The following is a 14,233-nucleotide window of genomic DNA, read 5'->3' on the forward strand; positions in this document are numbered from 1 at the left end:
TCTGACCGTGTAGGATCTGGGATTTACATCCTCCAGATCAGTGGCCTTTTTGTCCCAAGTGTTGGAATCTCTGAGTCTCACTGTGTCATGTTGTGCCAGTGGCCCTAAGCTTCTCGCTGACTTGTCATAGTTTGCTTTCTGTCTTCCATGCAGACACTTTTGTTTCCATTCGACATCTTGGTTCTTGTTTGGGTCTGCAAGAGTGGTGTGTCATCTACGTCCCATCAGAAGCTCAGTGGGTGCCATGCCATGTTCAAGTGGTGAAGCTCAGTAACTCAATGAGCTAGATATAGATCTGAGCCATTGTCAGGTGCTTTATTGAGCAACTGTTTAACTATGTGAGCTCTTTTCTCTGCTTTGCTGTTTGACTGAGGATGCAGAGGTCTTGAAGACACATGTTGGAAATCATATTCTTCTGCAAACTTCTAGCATTCTCTACAGCTGTAGCATTGTCCATTGTCACTGTAGACGATTTGAAGAATTATATGTCTTGCAAATATCAATTTCATATATTTGATCACACAAGCAGCACGATCTCCAGATAATTTGATAGATAATCACTAACCAGCAAGTAATTATTTCTATCCATGTGGAACAGGCCCAACTTTCTGCCATGGTTCTGCTAGGAAGTCAGTTATGATCATGGGTTCCCTTGACTGCTTTGTGTGAGTTTCAACTAGGTCTCACAGCTTGAAATCATCCTGTCGATGTCAGCATTTATCCCTGGCCAATAAACATCAGTTCTAGCCCTTCTCTTGGATTTTTCCATTCCAACATGCCCCTCATGCACCCTTTCAGCATCTCTTGTCTCAGTGATTGAGGAATGATCATTCTGCTCTGTCTGAGTAGAAGCCCATTGACAACACTCAGCTCAACTCTGATGTTGTAGTATGGCTGACATTCACCTCTAGGCCATTCATCATTCAGATTCTTGATGACCATCCATAGAACAGTATCATTTTCTGTTTCAACTGCAATCTGCTTGGATTTCATGTCAGATATAGGAAGGGATTCAGTGATCAGGTTCATTTGGAGATTCACATCTGTTTCTGTGGAAACTTCACTCTGCGTCGTTGCCCTGGATGATGCATCAGCTAACACAACTAGTTTCCCTGGTGTTTCAAAGACACAAGGTTGTAGCTTCATCATCAGTCTTTGGATTCTCAGCAACATTTCACTTAGTTTTTCTTGATTATCACTACTAATGGCTTGAGCTCTGTTTCTGCCTTGAAAGTTGGTCGACTTTCTCGAGTTTATAGACCAGACACAAACACTCTTTCAGATATTGTCATTGTCCTTGATGCATATGCAGCCACAGCCTGAAGTAGTACAGCACCTATTCCATCTTTTGAAGCAGCCATAAATATTTTTGTCTTTCTGGATGCGTTAAAGAAATCGAAAGCACTGGTTCTGTAGTTAGAATGGTCTTCAGTCATCCCCATTCTTCCTTGTGGTTTTCTCTCCTCTTGAATCCACATTTGTTCTGTAACATCTTCCTTAGGTACATTATTTTGGAAGACAGGTTTGGTATGAATTTACCAATGAAATTGATCAATCCCTGCACTCTCAATACGCCTCTTTTGTCAGTGGGCCTGGGCATCTCTCAAATTGCTTTCACCTTGCTCTTGTCTGGATCCATACCTGCCTGACAGTTTCTCTCCCAGAAAGGTGATTTCCTTCACTCCAAACTGACATTTTTCTCTGTTTAACTTTAATCCGTGCTCTTGGATGTGCTGTAGCTCTTTGATGAGTCTCTCATTGTGTTTTTTGTGTGGATCCCCATAGGATCTTGTCATCCATATACACACGTACCCCATTTATGTCTTCTATGATGTGCTCCATTGTCCTATGGAACACTTCTGGAGCTGAGGAAATTCCAAAAGGCCTCCTCAGACAGGAGTATCAGCCAAACAGTATATTAAATGTACAGTATTTTGTCCTATTATCATGCAGTTTTATTTGCCAGAAGCCTTGGGATGCATCCAATTTTGTGGAAAAACTTTGCCCCAACCATCTCACTTGTAACTTCATCCCTGGTTGGAATCTGATAATGTTCCCTCTTTATATTGGCATTCAAGTCTTTTAGGTCCATGCACACGCATAGGTCACCATTCTGCTTTTTGACACACACCATTGAATTCACCCCTTCTGTGGGCTCCTCCCCTTTCTTTATGACCCCTAGTGCCGTCACTCAGTCGAGTTCCTGCTCGAGCTTTTCTTTTAGTGGTGCTGGAACCCACCTCAGGGCATGCACTACTGGCTGTGTCTCCTCCTTTAACTGTATCTTATAGGTGAATGGTCGATCTCCAAACCCCTTGAAGATGTCAGGAAATTGATCCAATATTTCCGCTATGCTATTCCATGCATTGGCACTGTTAATATGGTACACCCTCTTGACTAGGTTTAAATTTTCACATGCTTTTTCACCAAGCAGTGATTCATGTCCATCTGGGATTACTGTGAACCTGAGGTGGTGCTCTTTATCTTTAACCTTCACCTTGAGTTTACATGTACCTTTAGTGTTGATGCTCTGACCATTGCAGGCTTTGAGTAGTACAGGATTTGCATAGATGTATGGCTTTATCTTCATTGCCCTCATGTCATGCTCAAGGATCAAATGGACCTTTACCCCTGTGTCTTACTTGAAAGGAATATTTGTTCCATTTGTATGCAATGACACAATCCCTTTATCCTGCATCACCATGCTCATGAAAATTGTATCAGGGAGAGCAATGTTTCTATAGCGACTTCTACAGTGTGTACACTTCTGTGATTTTCCCTTTGTGAAAACATTGTTTTGCATAGAGATTCTGTTCTTCACACTTGTAACAGACTTTCCCATAGGCTGGGCATTGCTTTGGCACATGTTTAATGCTGCATTATTTACATTTGAATGTCTTTTTGTTGGTTCCAGTATCTAATTATTTGTTTGTGTCCAGACACTGTGGCTATGACTATGTCTTCATTTTCACTGGCTTTTACACTAATGAACTTTTTTGTAGCTCCAGAGCTAATTCACTGGTGTGGTACATCTTCACAGCTCCAGCTAAGATAAGCTCCCTCTCTCGCAGCAACGTCTCTCTTACTTTCTTATCAATAATTCCGAACACAATTTGATCAGGGATCATTGAATCTTTCATCGATCCAAAATTGCATGTTCTTGTTTTAAATTTTAAGTCAGTTAAAAAGTTATCTCTCCCTGACCCTGTATGTATGAGCAAAACACATAGTGCTCGAAGGTTTCATTTTTCTTTGGTGAACAGTGTTCATCAAACATCTTAATAACCTTGTCAAATTTGCTATGGTCTTCTGTCTTGGCAAAAAGAAATGAATTGAAAACCCCTAGAACTTGAGATCCTGCCACGGTAAGTAGCAGTGCAATGTTCTGTGAATCTTGGTTTGCTATCAATTCTAATCACTTGCAGGTACAGTATACAACTTTGTTTAAACAACCTCCATTCATGGTCGACATTTCCAGTCCATTTTACAGCATTAGGAGTTTTTAAACTCTCCGTACTTTCAATGCTAATATCGACTGTTACTCATTATTAACACTTTGTGTTTCCTTTTTTTCTTTCACTCCTGTGCACAGCAGAAGTTGGGGTTGTTTCTTTCACTACTGCTACCATGTGATGTTTCTCTTATAACAATAAACTTAGTTTTTTTAAAAAAAACTAGATTTATTAACTAAGCAAACAGCACTAAGGACAGAACATACACTTGGCAGACCTCATGAGGTGGTATGCATCTTGAATCTACACAAGATGCAACAGCATTCCCAAGATGCTACACACTCTGTCTCTGGCTTCTCCTGGTGGTAGCACTCTAATTTTTTCCCGCTCTCTTCACCGACATCACACACCTGCACAAGTCAGTTCCCTTTTTCAGTAATAAAAATTAAATTCCCTTCATGAGATTAACTTTCTCTCCAAACGACAGCCCTCCATTCAGTTCAAATCAAAGAACCGTAGAACATACAGCAGAAAAAAGTCCACTTAGCCCTTCTAGTCTCTCTACTTCCTGACCTGCTCCCATTCCATCACCCTCCAGACCTCTCCCATCCATATATCTATCCAATTTATTATTCTTAAAACACACGATTGCGGCCCACACCCAATACAACAGATGACAGCTCATTCTACACCCCCCCTCTCTGTGAAGAACTTTCCCTGTAATGTTCCCCTCTAAACCTTTCCCCTTTCAGCTTAAAGCTGACCTCTCACATTTATCTCCCCCAATCTAAGTGGAAAAAGTCTATTCACATCCACTCTGTCCATACCCCTCACAATCTTGTAAACCTCAATCAAATCTCCCCTCATTCTTCTACGCTCCAAGGAATAAAGTCCCAACCTGTTTAATCTTGCCCTGTAATTCAATTCCTGAAGAGCCAGCAACATCCTAGTAAATCTTCTTGGCCCTCTCTCAATCATATTGATATTCCATAGAAAAGTATGCCAGAGATAGGAGAGTCTAAAATGGATTTCCAGGCTAATACCTGTAACAACTATGCACTGAACACTGAAGGAATCGGGCAGCACCTGAGAGATTGGAACCCATCATTTCCCATATGGAATTGGTGGGAACTCGATGATGACAGAAAGGATGTGGATGCTATTGAGAAGGAGCAGAGGAGATTGACAAGGTCACTGTCTGGATTGGAGAGCAAGTATTATGAGAATAGCTTGAATGAACTTGTTTTATTCTTCTTGAAGTGAGAGAAAATTAGGAATGACCTGATAGTAGAGTATTCGATGATTAGATGGATTGATCATGTGGACGGCCAGAGGCTTTTTCCCCCCCAAGGGTAACAGAGGGGGCAGAATTTTAAGGTGCTTGGGAGTAAGTAGAGGGCAGATGTAAGAATCAAGTCTTTAATAGAGATCGGTGGTTGAACGGAATGCACCACTGGCAACAGAGATGGACGCAAATATAATAGGAGCTATTAAGAGATCTTTAGATAGGTATGTGGAATCGAGAAAAATTGAGGGTTATGCAGTATGGAAATTCTAAGCAGTTATTAGGTCAGCACAATACTGTGGGCTGAACAAACATTTTTATGCTCAGATCCCAGCAACTTCAGATTGCATTATCTTGTGATGAATGACCACAGCTTGGTCAGGCAGCAAGAGTGGCAAAGATTGGGGGAAGGGAAGAATTAAACAGGCTCAGGTTTCAAGAAGTCACTACCTCTCCCCCAGAGAGCTGCCTCAGGAGTTCTGGGAATGGGTGGGGGCCAGACTACCATCACAGTTAGAACAATGGTCACCACAGCCAGGAGAGCAGCAGTCTGAGTTTCCATTAGTGAGAAGGTGTTGCTGCTTCAACATGGCAGCAGTCCCAAAATCAGTCAGAGATCCTGCCAATGCTTTAAAGGAAATGGCAGACTCCGAGCCAAACTTTACACCAAGCTGCTGCCAGACACTACCACATGACCTAACATGAGGAGAGCATTCATTGAAGGCATGGAATTAATTATTCCAGTTCCATTGTGACGATCCAATTTAGTCTCTTCATTCGGCCTTCTTTGATATGGAAATATGGAAACCAGAGCACTTTGTGTTTGAATCACAAATGACCATTGACCATTGAAATACATGTGTACAGAGCCATTGTCATACCCACGCTTCTGTTCGGCTCCGAATCAATGGGTCCTCTACCAGCAACACCTACGGCTCCTAGAACGCTTCCATCAGTGCTGTCTCCGCTCCATCCTCAACAATAATTGGAATGACTTCATCACCAACATCAAAGTACTGCTTAAAGGTCCTGAATTTAAATAAAGGGAATTATGATGGTATGAGACGGGAGTTGAGTAAGAATGATTGGGTGGTGTTTATGGGGAGTTGACTGTGGATAGACAATGGAAAGCATTCACAGATCTAATGGAGAAATTGCAAAAATAATTTATACCGGTTTGCCATAAAAATAAACCAAAAAAGGTGACTCAACCGTGGATAACAAGGGAAATTAGAGACAGCATTAGGTCCAAAGAGAGAGCATATCAATAGGCCAAAAAAAGTACCACAACTGAAGACTGGGAGCAGTTCAAGATGCACCAAAGGAGGACAAAGGGATTAATCAAGAGAGCAAAAATAAATTACGAAAGTAAGCTTGCGGCAAATATAAAAACTGACTGCAAAAGCTTTTATAAATATGTCAAGATGAAAAGATTGGTGAAATCCAGAGTAGGTCCTTTGCAGTCGGAATCAGGGGAATATATAATGGGGAATAAGGAAATGGCAGACCAATTAAATTCTTACTTTAGTTCTGTTTTCACAAGAGAGGATACAAATAACCTCCCAAGGATGTTGGAAAACATAGAGACTAATGCAAGGGAGGAACTGAAAGAAATCAGTATCTCTAAGGACATGGTCTTGGGGAAATTGATGGGATTGAAGGCAGATAAATCCCAAGGGCCTGATAATCTACATCCTAGGGTACTTAAGGAAGTGGCCATTCAGATAGCAGATGCTTTAAGAATTATTTTCCAGAACTCGATAGACTCAGGATCAGTACCCATGGATTGGAGGGTAGCTAATGTTACCCCACTATTTAAAAAGGGGGGTAGAGAAAAAGCGGAGAATTATAGGCCAGTGAGCCTTACATCAGTAGTGGGCAAAATGATGGAATCCATTATTAAGGATGTAGTAGCGGAGCATATGACTAGCAGAGAAGGGATCGGACAGAGTCAACATGGATTTACAAAAGGTAAATGGTGCTTGACAAATCTATTGGAATTCTTTGAGATGGTGACAGGTAAAATAGATGGGGGAGAGCCAGTGGATGTGGTGTACATGGACTTCCAAAAGGCCTTCGATAAGGTCCCGCATAAACGACTGTCTTACAAAATCAAGGCTCATGGGATTGGGGGCAAAGTATTGATGTGGATTGAGAACTGGCTGGCAGGTAGAAGACAGAGAGTTGGGATAAATGGCTCGTTTTCTGAGTGGCAGGTGGTGACCAGTGGGGTGCCACAGGGATCTGTACTGGGACCCCAGCTGTTCACAATTTACATTAATGATCTGGATGAGGGGATTGGATGTAATATCTCCAAATTTGCAGACGACACTAAGCTAGGAGGGGTTGTGTGCACGGAAAAGGGGTCAGGAAGCTCCAGTGTGATTTGGATAAATTGAGGGACTGGGCAGATACATGGCAAATGCACTACAATGTGGATAAATGTGAGGTTATCCATTGTGGTAATACAAACTGGAGGGCAGATTACCATTTGAATGGCAATAGATTAAGAGATGGGGAAGTGCAGAGAGACCTAGGGGTACTTGTACATCAGTCTCTGAAGGCGAGCATGCAGGTACAGCAGGCGGTTAAAAAGGCAAATGGTATGTTGGCCTTCATATCAAGAGGGTTTGAGTATAGGAACAAGGATACCTTACTGCAGCTGTACAGGGCCTTGGTGAGACCACACCTCGAGTACTGTGTGCAGTTTTAGTCACCTTATCTAAGGAAGGATGTTCTTGCAATGGAGGAGTGCAGAGGCGATTCACCAGGCTGATACCTGGAATGGAAGGAATGACTTATGAGGAAAGATTGCGCAAATTGGGATTGTACTCACTGGAGTTTAGAAGATTGAGAGGGGATCTCATAGAGACATATAAAATTCTGGCAGGACTGGACAGAATGGATGCAGATGGGATGTTTCCAATGATGGGAAAATCCAGAACCTGGGGCCATGGTTTGAGGATAATAGGCAAACCATTTAGGACCGAGATGAGGAGGAATTTCTTTACCCAGAGGGTGGTGAATCTGTGGAATTCATTGCCACAGAGGGCAGTAGAGGCAGGTTCATTAAATATATTTAAGAGGAAATTAGATCTATTTCTTCAGTATAAGGGTATTAAAGGTTACGGAGAGAAGGTGGGGACAGGGTACTGAACTTTAAGATCAGCCATGATCTCGTTGAATGGCGGAGCAGGCTCGAAGGGTCGAATTACCTACTCCTGCCTCTATCTTCTATGTTTCTATGTTTACTCGAGCTGGCAGGGTCTGCAAGCATCGAATCCATGCTGCTGAAGACCCAACTGTGCTGGGTAGGTCACGTCTCCAGAATGGAGGACCATCGCCTTCCCAAGATAGTGTGCTATGGCGAGCTCTCCACTGGCCACCGAGACAGAGGTGTACCAAAGAAGAGGTACAAGGACTGCTTAAAGAAATCTCTTGGTGCCCACCAGTGGGCTGATATCGCCTCCAACCGTGCATCTTGGCGCCTCACAGTTTGGCGGGCAGCAACCTCCTTTGAAGAAGACTGCAGAGCCCACCTCACTGACAAAAGACAAAGGAGGAAAAACCCAACACCCAACCCCAACCAACCAATTTTCCCTTGCAACCGCTGCAACCGTGTCTGCCTGTGCCGCATCGGACTTGTCAGTCACCAACAAGCCTGCAGCAGACGTGGTCATGCCCCTCCATAAATCTTCATCCGCGATGCCAAGCCAAAGAAGAAGAAAAGAAGAACATGTAATTGTGTTCAACCTGAGAAGCATTTTCTTCAGGGATTTCTGCAGCAGAATTAGTATGTTTTCTCACTGACACTAGCACTATCAATGTTGCAATGAATTTCTGGCTGGTTCAACACCACTAGTACATCCTGCCACCACTGCTGTCTTGTGATATTTGTAGAGTTTCTACAACATCGAAATAGGCCTTTGGAAGATGCCTTTCCATACTCCTGATGGAGCTCATGGCATTTGCCTACATTTGGCCCACATACCTGTGTAAATGTCTTTCAAATTTTACAATTGTCCCCTTTTCTCTCACTCCCAGATACTTCGCACCCTTTGTGTGAAGAAGATGTCCCTCAGGTCCTTTTTAAATCTTTATCTTCTCAACATAAATTTAGTCCCTGTAGCATTAGATCCCACCTATGAGGTGGCCAGACTGTGTCTGGTGACCTTGTGTTTGTCCTTTATCATATTTATAAACTCCTACAAGGACCCCACTGAGCCTCCAATGTACGATGGAGATGAGTCCCAGCTTATCCAGCCTAGCCTTATAACTCAAGCCCATCAATCGTCATAACATATTTGTAAATCTTTCCTGCACCTTTTCAGCTTAATAATATCTGGATGTGACCAGAACTTTGCACAATGAGCCAAGGGCAGATTCACTGACATTCTAGGCAGTTGTAACACAAGATTCTCGTCAAGTACTCAATGCCCAGACCAAAGAAAGTGAGCATGCCGAGCACAGTCTCCATCAGCTTGTCCACGTCGCCATTGCATTGCCACTGAATTTCTAAGCTTGTAGATGGAATCATTAGATCAGGTTGCAGTGTGCATTTATCAACAGTGTGTTTTAGGTGTTCCCAGGCTGTCTGATCAGGTGGAGTCCTTTACTATCTGAAAGCAAAGGGGGACAAGACCGATAGAAATGAAGAAGCACGTGCAAGCCATCTTCAGGTGTCAGTCAAATGAAATTGGGTGAAGAGTAAAGTAAGTTATGAGAACACCATCAATGAATATAGTCTCAGCTTTGGTCATTCTAAAAAATGCCAGAGCCATCGCTTCCATGGGGATTATTGCATTTTCTCTGCTTTGGTTCTTCTGCCTCTAGTTGTGTTTCACCCTGTTTTGTAAGGAAGTGTGTCAGTGCGCATTGCCTGTTGCAGTGGATTGTTATGGCTGCCATGGTTGATGTGGCAGCATTTTATAGCTTTGAGAAGTGGATGAAGCACAGAGCAATGGTATAATCCAATTTTTAAAAATTTAGACATGCAGTAAGGTAACAGTCCTTCCGGCCTCAAGTCTGTGCTGCCCAATTACACCCAATAAACCTCCAAAACTCCCATGTTTATTGGGGTGGGAGAGAACTGAAGGACCCAGAGGAAGCCCATGCATATACAGGGAGAACGTATGATCTCCTTACAGACATTGCCAGACTTAAACCCTGGTCGCTGATGCTGTAATAGGGATAATGCCTGATTGTAAAGAATTATCAGCTGAGAAATAACAGGAGTATGGAAAGGCATCTTCCTCTATTATCACTTCTGAAATATGAAGCAGATTTGACACAACTCGACCACTCACAAATGCCTCGCAACACACAGCCAATTAATCAGGGTTGGATCCCTGTTGTTGAAACCCATTGCTGTTTGCTCCTTGTCACTTTTAATTGTGGGTCTGAAGCATTACTGACACCCGCAGATATAGAGTGAACCAAGTCACGTCACCTTATTTATCATTCATACCATGTTCACGCGGTAGGACGGGATAATGTTTCTCCAGGACCACAGAACATATTTTCCATAGATCTAAGTTAGGAAAGCAGTTAACACATTAAAATATTAAGGTATTAATACATTCACACTGAAAAACCACAGTGCGCAATGCACACTGTGCCCAGGAACCTTGATGCCTTGGGGGAAAAAGCTGGTTCCCACTCTGGACACAAGAGCCTCAGGTGTTACAGCATCTCCTACCAGATGGCTGAAGGGAGAACAGTTTACATGCAGGATATGTGGAGTCTTTCACAATGTTTATTGCCTTTCGCCTGCATCGAGTGTTGTACGTGTCCTTCACGCTAGGAAGAGATTCCCTGATGGTCTTTTCCACTGGCTTCACTATCCTCTGCAGGGTCTTGGTGGTACAGCTTCCAAACCAGGCAGTGATGTGGTTGCACAGGATGCTCTCAATACATTCTCTGTAGAATGTAGTGAGGATGGAGGGTGGGAGGTGGACTTGACTCAGCCTTCACAAGAAATAGACATCAACATTACTTAAACCAAAATTCCTCAGCCTGCAATCAAATTGTGCTATTGTAGAGGTGCTTTGGCTGCACTACAACTCGTCATCAGCACGTGTTGAGCATATGATTCTAATTTTTAATAGGTTGCACAAGTGATAAAGAATAAATCCATTTGATTCACTCTAGAAATGCCTTGTGTGGTTATTTCATCGTGTCCATTGGCCAGTGGATTCCAGTGGCCACAATTGGTGATGCCGACAAGTCCAAAACCATATTTTTGGACAAATCTGGATTCTGCAGCCATTGCTGTAAAACTGCCACTTTTCTGGCCAGCTGAGCCTGAACTGTGGTTCCAACAGGCTGAAACACGATTTCACCTTCACAAAGTCAAATTGGACACCACTCGTTATTACCATCTCATCAGTGCCCTGAACCAGGCTGTCGCTAAGAAGTCATTGACTTCCTACAAGATTCACCACGTACCATCAAGTATGACGTGTTAAAAGCACTTTTAGTCCATGCATATGGTATGTGAGACTGCACCCCTTCAGAACTAATGGATGAAATGCTGTTCCTGGCAGCTGGCGAAACATCTAATATATTATCCGAGCAGCTCTTTTTAGAGTGAATGCCAGATGATATCAGGCTCTCGTTATCCGTGTTTGTTTGAAGACCCAAGGGCTGTAGCAGCAGAGGCAGACATTCTATGGCACAGTGAGGAAAGACAAGTCTGCACAATCAACCACTCCTATATTGACCCTGTGTCACACTCTAGTGCTCTTAACACATCACTCCCTACAACCAAGCACCGCCCCGAGACAAGCAAGCAGCCTGCAGACACTTTGTCTTGGTATCATTACCACAGTCGATGGCTTCCACCCTCCCCGTTTGTGGGAAACACCCAGGCCAACCGTCAGTAATGGTTGCAGCAGTTGGCGAGAAATCTGCAACCCTACTATATAAATGGGATCAACTGTCCCAGTGAAAATATCCAATGGACATGGGTTCAGAAGTTAGTGCATTTCCACACACCATCCTACCCCGGACATGTATCTATGAGCAGTTAACAGTTCAAACATTCTGACCTTTGGAACCAGGAAGATGAATGTCAAGTTAGAGAATCATCTCTGCACTTGGCCATTCATTATAGCCGTTCATCTGCTTGATGCAGATTTTCTTTGGGCTCATTCATTCTTTGTCAGCTTTAGAGGGCTTCAGCTGATTGATGGAACTATTTGTCAGACCATTCCTCTAGCAGATGCCTATACCCCTGTTCTGCCTTAGGTAAACCACTACATGAATTTCCCTGAGATTAATACTCTACAATTTTCTGCCTCCACTGCAAAGCACGGTGTTAATCACTGCATTTGTACTAAGAGCCGTCCTATCCATGCTAAAGCATGTAGTTCACCTCAAGAGAAGCTGCGTTTAGCGAAGGACAAGTTTGCCAAGATGTTGGAACTAGGCATAATTCATAGGTCTGACAGCCCCTGGCCTTCCCCATTACATATGGTCCCAAAACACAATGGAGATTGGAGATTACAGACGGCTTAATGGCACCACCATCCTGGATCATTATCCAATACCTCATATTCACGATTTCATGGCTAATCTGCATGGAGCGAAGATCTTCTCCAAAATAGATGGTGTCTGGCTATCACCAAGTACCAGTAGAACCGGAAGACATTCCAAAAACAATAATAATTACCCCTTTTGGGTTGTTTGAATTTTTATGAATTTCATTTAAAGAATGCTGTTCAATCATTTCAACGGGTGATGGATGCGTCAGGACGTGGTATGGCCAATGTCTTCATTTACCTTGACCACATTTTAGTGGCAACTGGGACTAAGGAAGAACATTTGGAACATCTTCATACACTTTTAATTTGTCTTCAAGAATTTGGACTGACCATCAATCCAGATAAATGCATTTTTTGACAAGAAACAATTGATTTTTTTGGGGCATAGAATTACTCAGGAAGGTGTGACTTCACTGCCATCCAAAGTTGAGGCTATACCAAATACTCAAGACCTGCTACAGTTAAAATCCTGCAGAAATTCTTGGGAATGGTAAATTTTTACCATTGGTTTCTTCCAGGAGCAGCTCAGATCATGAAGCCGCTTTTCAATTTACTATCCAGAAACATCCATTGGACTGAAGAGGGAAACAATACCTTCTTGCTGAATTATGCCTTATGCACGCTACCCAGTTTTAAATGCAGCCACCGCCCTTTCTACAGATGCTCCCAGTATGGCCGGAGGAAGTGCGAGCAATGGAAACTGTTAGCGTTCTTCAGCCGCCATCTTCGTGAAGCAGAGAAGAAATTCAGAGCTTTTGATAAGGAGCTTTGGCCATTTACTTGTCTATTGGACACTTCGTTATTTTTTGAAGGGCAGAGATTTTACTATATACACCAACGACAAGTCCTTAACATTTGTGTTTTCCAATGGTCAGCGCAACAACAATAGCAATTATCATTCATTTCAGAATTCTCCACAAAAATTCTACATATTTCCGGAAAAGACAATGTAGTAGCTGATGCACTTTCCTGCCCTGCTCCACTCGAGGTTTTATCTGAAGATCAAAATATTGACTACACAGCTTTGGCCACGGCCCAAGAACATGACCATAAGATGAATGCTTATTGGACTGCAATCATGAACCTGCAGTTGAAGGATGTCCCATGTGGAGGCAATGGCAAACTATCCCTCTGTGATATATCAACAGGACACCCATGCCTGGTAGTTCCTGCATCATGGAAATGTAAAGTATTTGACTCTGTGCATGGTCTCTCACATCCATCGATTAGATCGACCTTTTGCATGGTTTCAGACAGATTAGTGAGTGGCATGGTCTTAAAATAGACGTTACACAAATGGCGAGGTCCTGCATTGCCTGCAGAAAGTAAAGGTTCAGCAGCAATAAGACACCACTGCAGTTCTTCCCAGCTGTTACTCGGCATTTTGCTCATGACCATGTGGAGATTGTTGGTCTGCTTCCTGATTCAAGAACATACCGTTACCTTTTTACAGTAATAGATTTACATGGTGGCCCGAGGCCATGCCTATGGTAGATGCTACTGCAGACACTTGCGCTCGGGTGTTCCTCAGTTCCTGGGTGTCTTGTTTTGGTTTACCGGTACATGTTACTGCGAATAGACAACCACAATTTACTTCCTCGAAGTGGACAGCCTTGTATCACTTACTCGGTACAACAATTCACCATACAAATGCCTAACACCAGGTCAATGGAATGGTGGAAAGATTTCATCGACATCTCGTCAGCCTTGATGGCTCGGTTAGAGGGCCTGAACTGGGCTGATGAGCTACCCTGGACATTACTGGGCATTAGAACAACTCCAAAGGAGGGCCTTCAAGCTTCATCTGCAGAGCTCGTGTACGGTGCACTATTGGTAGACCCAGGGGAGTTCGACCCCTACCATTCCAACTCCAGCAATGATCCTAAGGAACTGCTGACCAGGCTAAGGGAGTCCATAGGAAAATTGACCTCTATATCAGCATCATCACATGG

The 14,233-nt window shown here is 43.1% G+C and overlaps 1 protein-coding gene across 12 annotated transcripts in view; it reads right to left on the reverse strand.

Annotated features, from left to right (window-relative positions):
• The window catches only part of dbn1 (drebrin 1), a 429,629-nt gene that overhangs the window by 151,989 nt on the left and 263,407 nt on the right, over positions 1–14,233 (reverse strand). The gene's annotated exons all lie outside the window — the stretch shown is intronic.

This window comes from Narcine bancroftii, chromosome 9, assembly GCF_036971445.1.
Source record: "Narcine bancroftii isolate sNarBan1 chromosome 9, sNarBan1.hap1, whole genome shotgun sequence".
NCBI lineage: Eukaryota > Metazoa > Chordata > Chondrichthyes > Torpediniformes > Narcinidae > Narcine > Narcine bancroftii.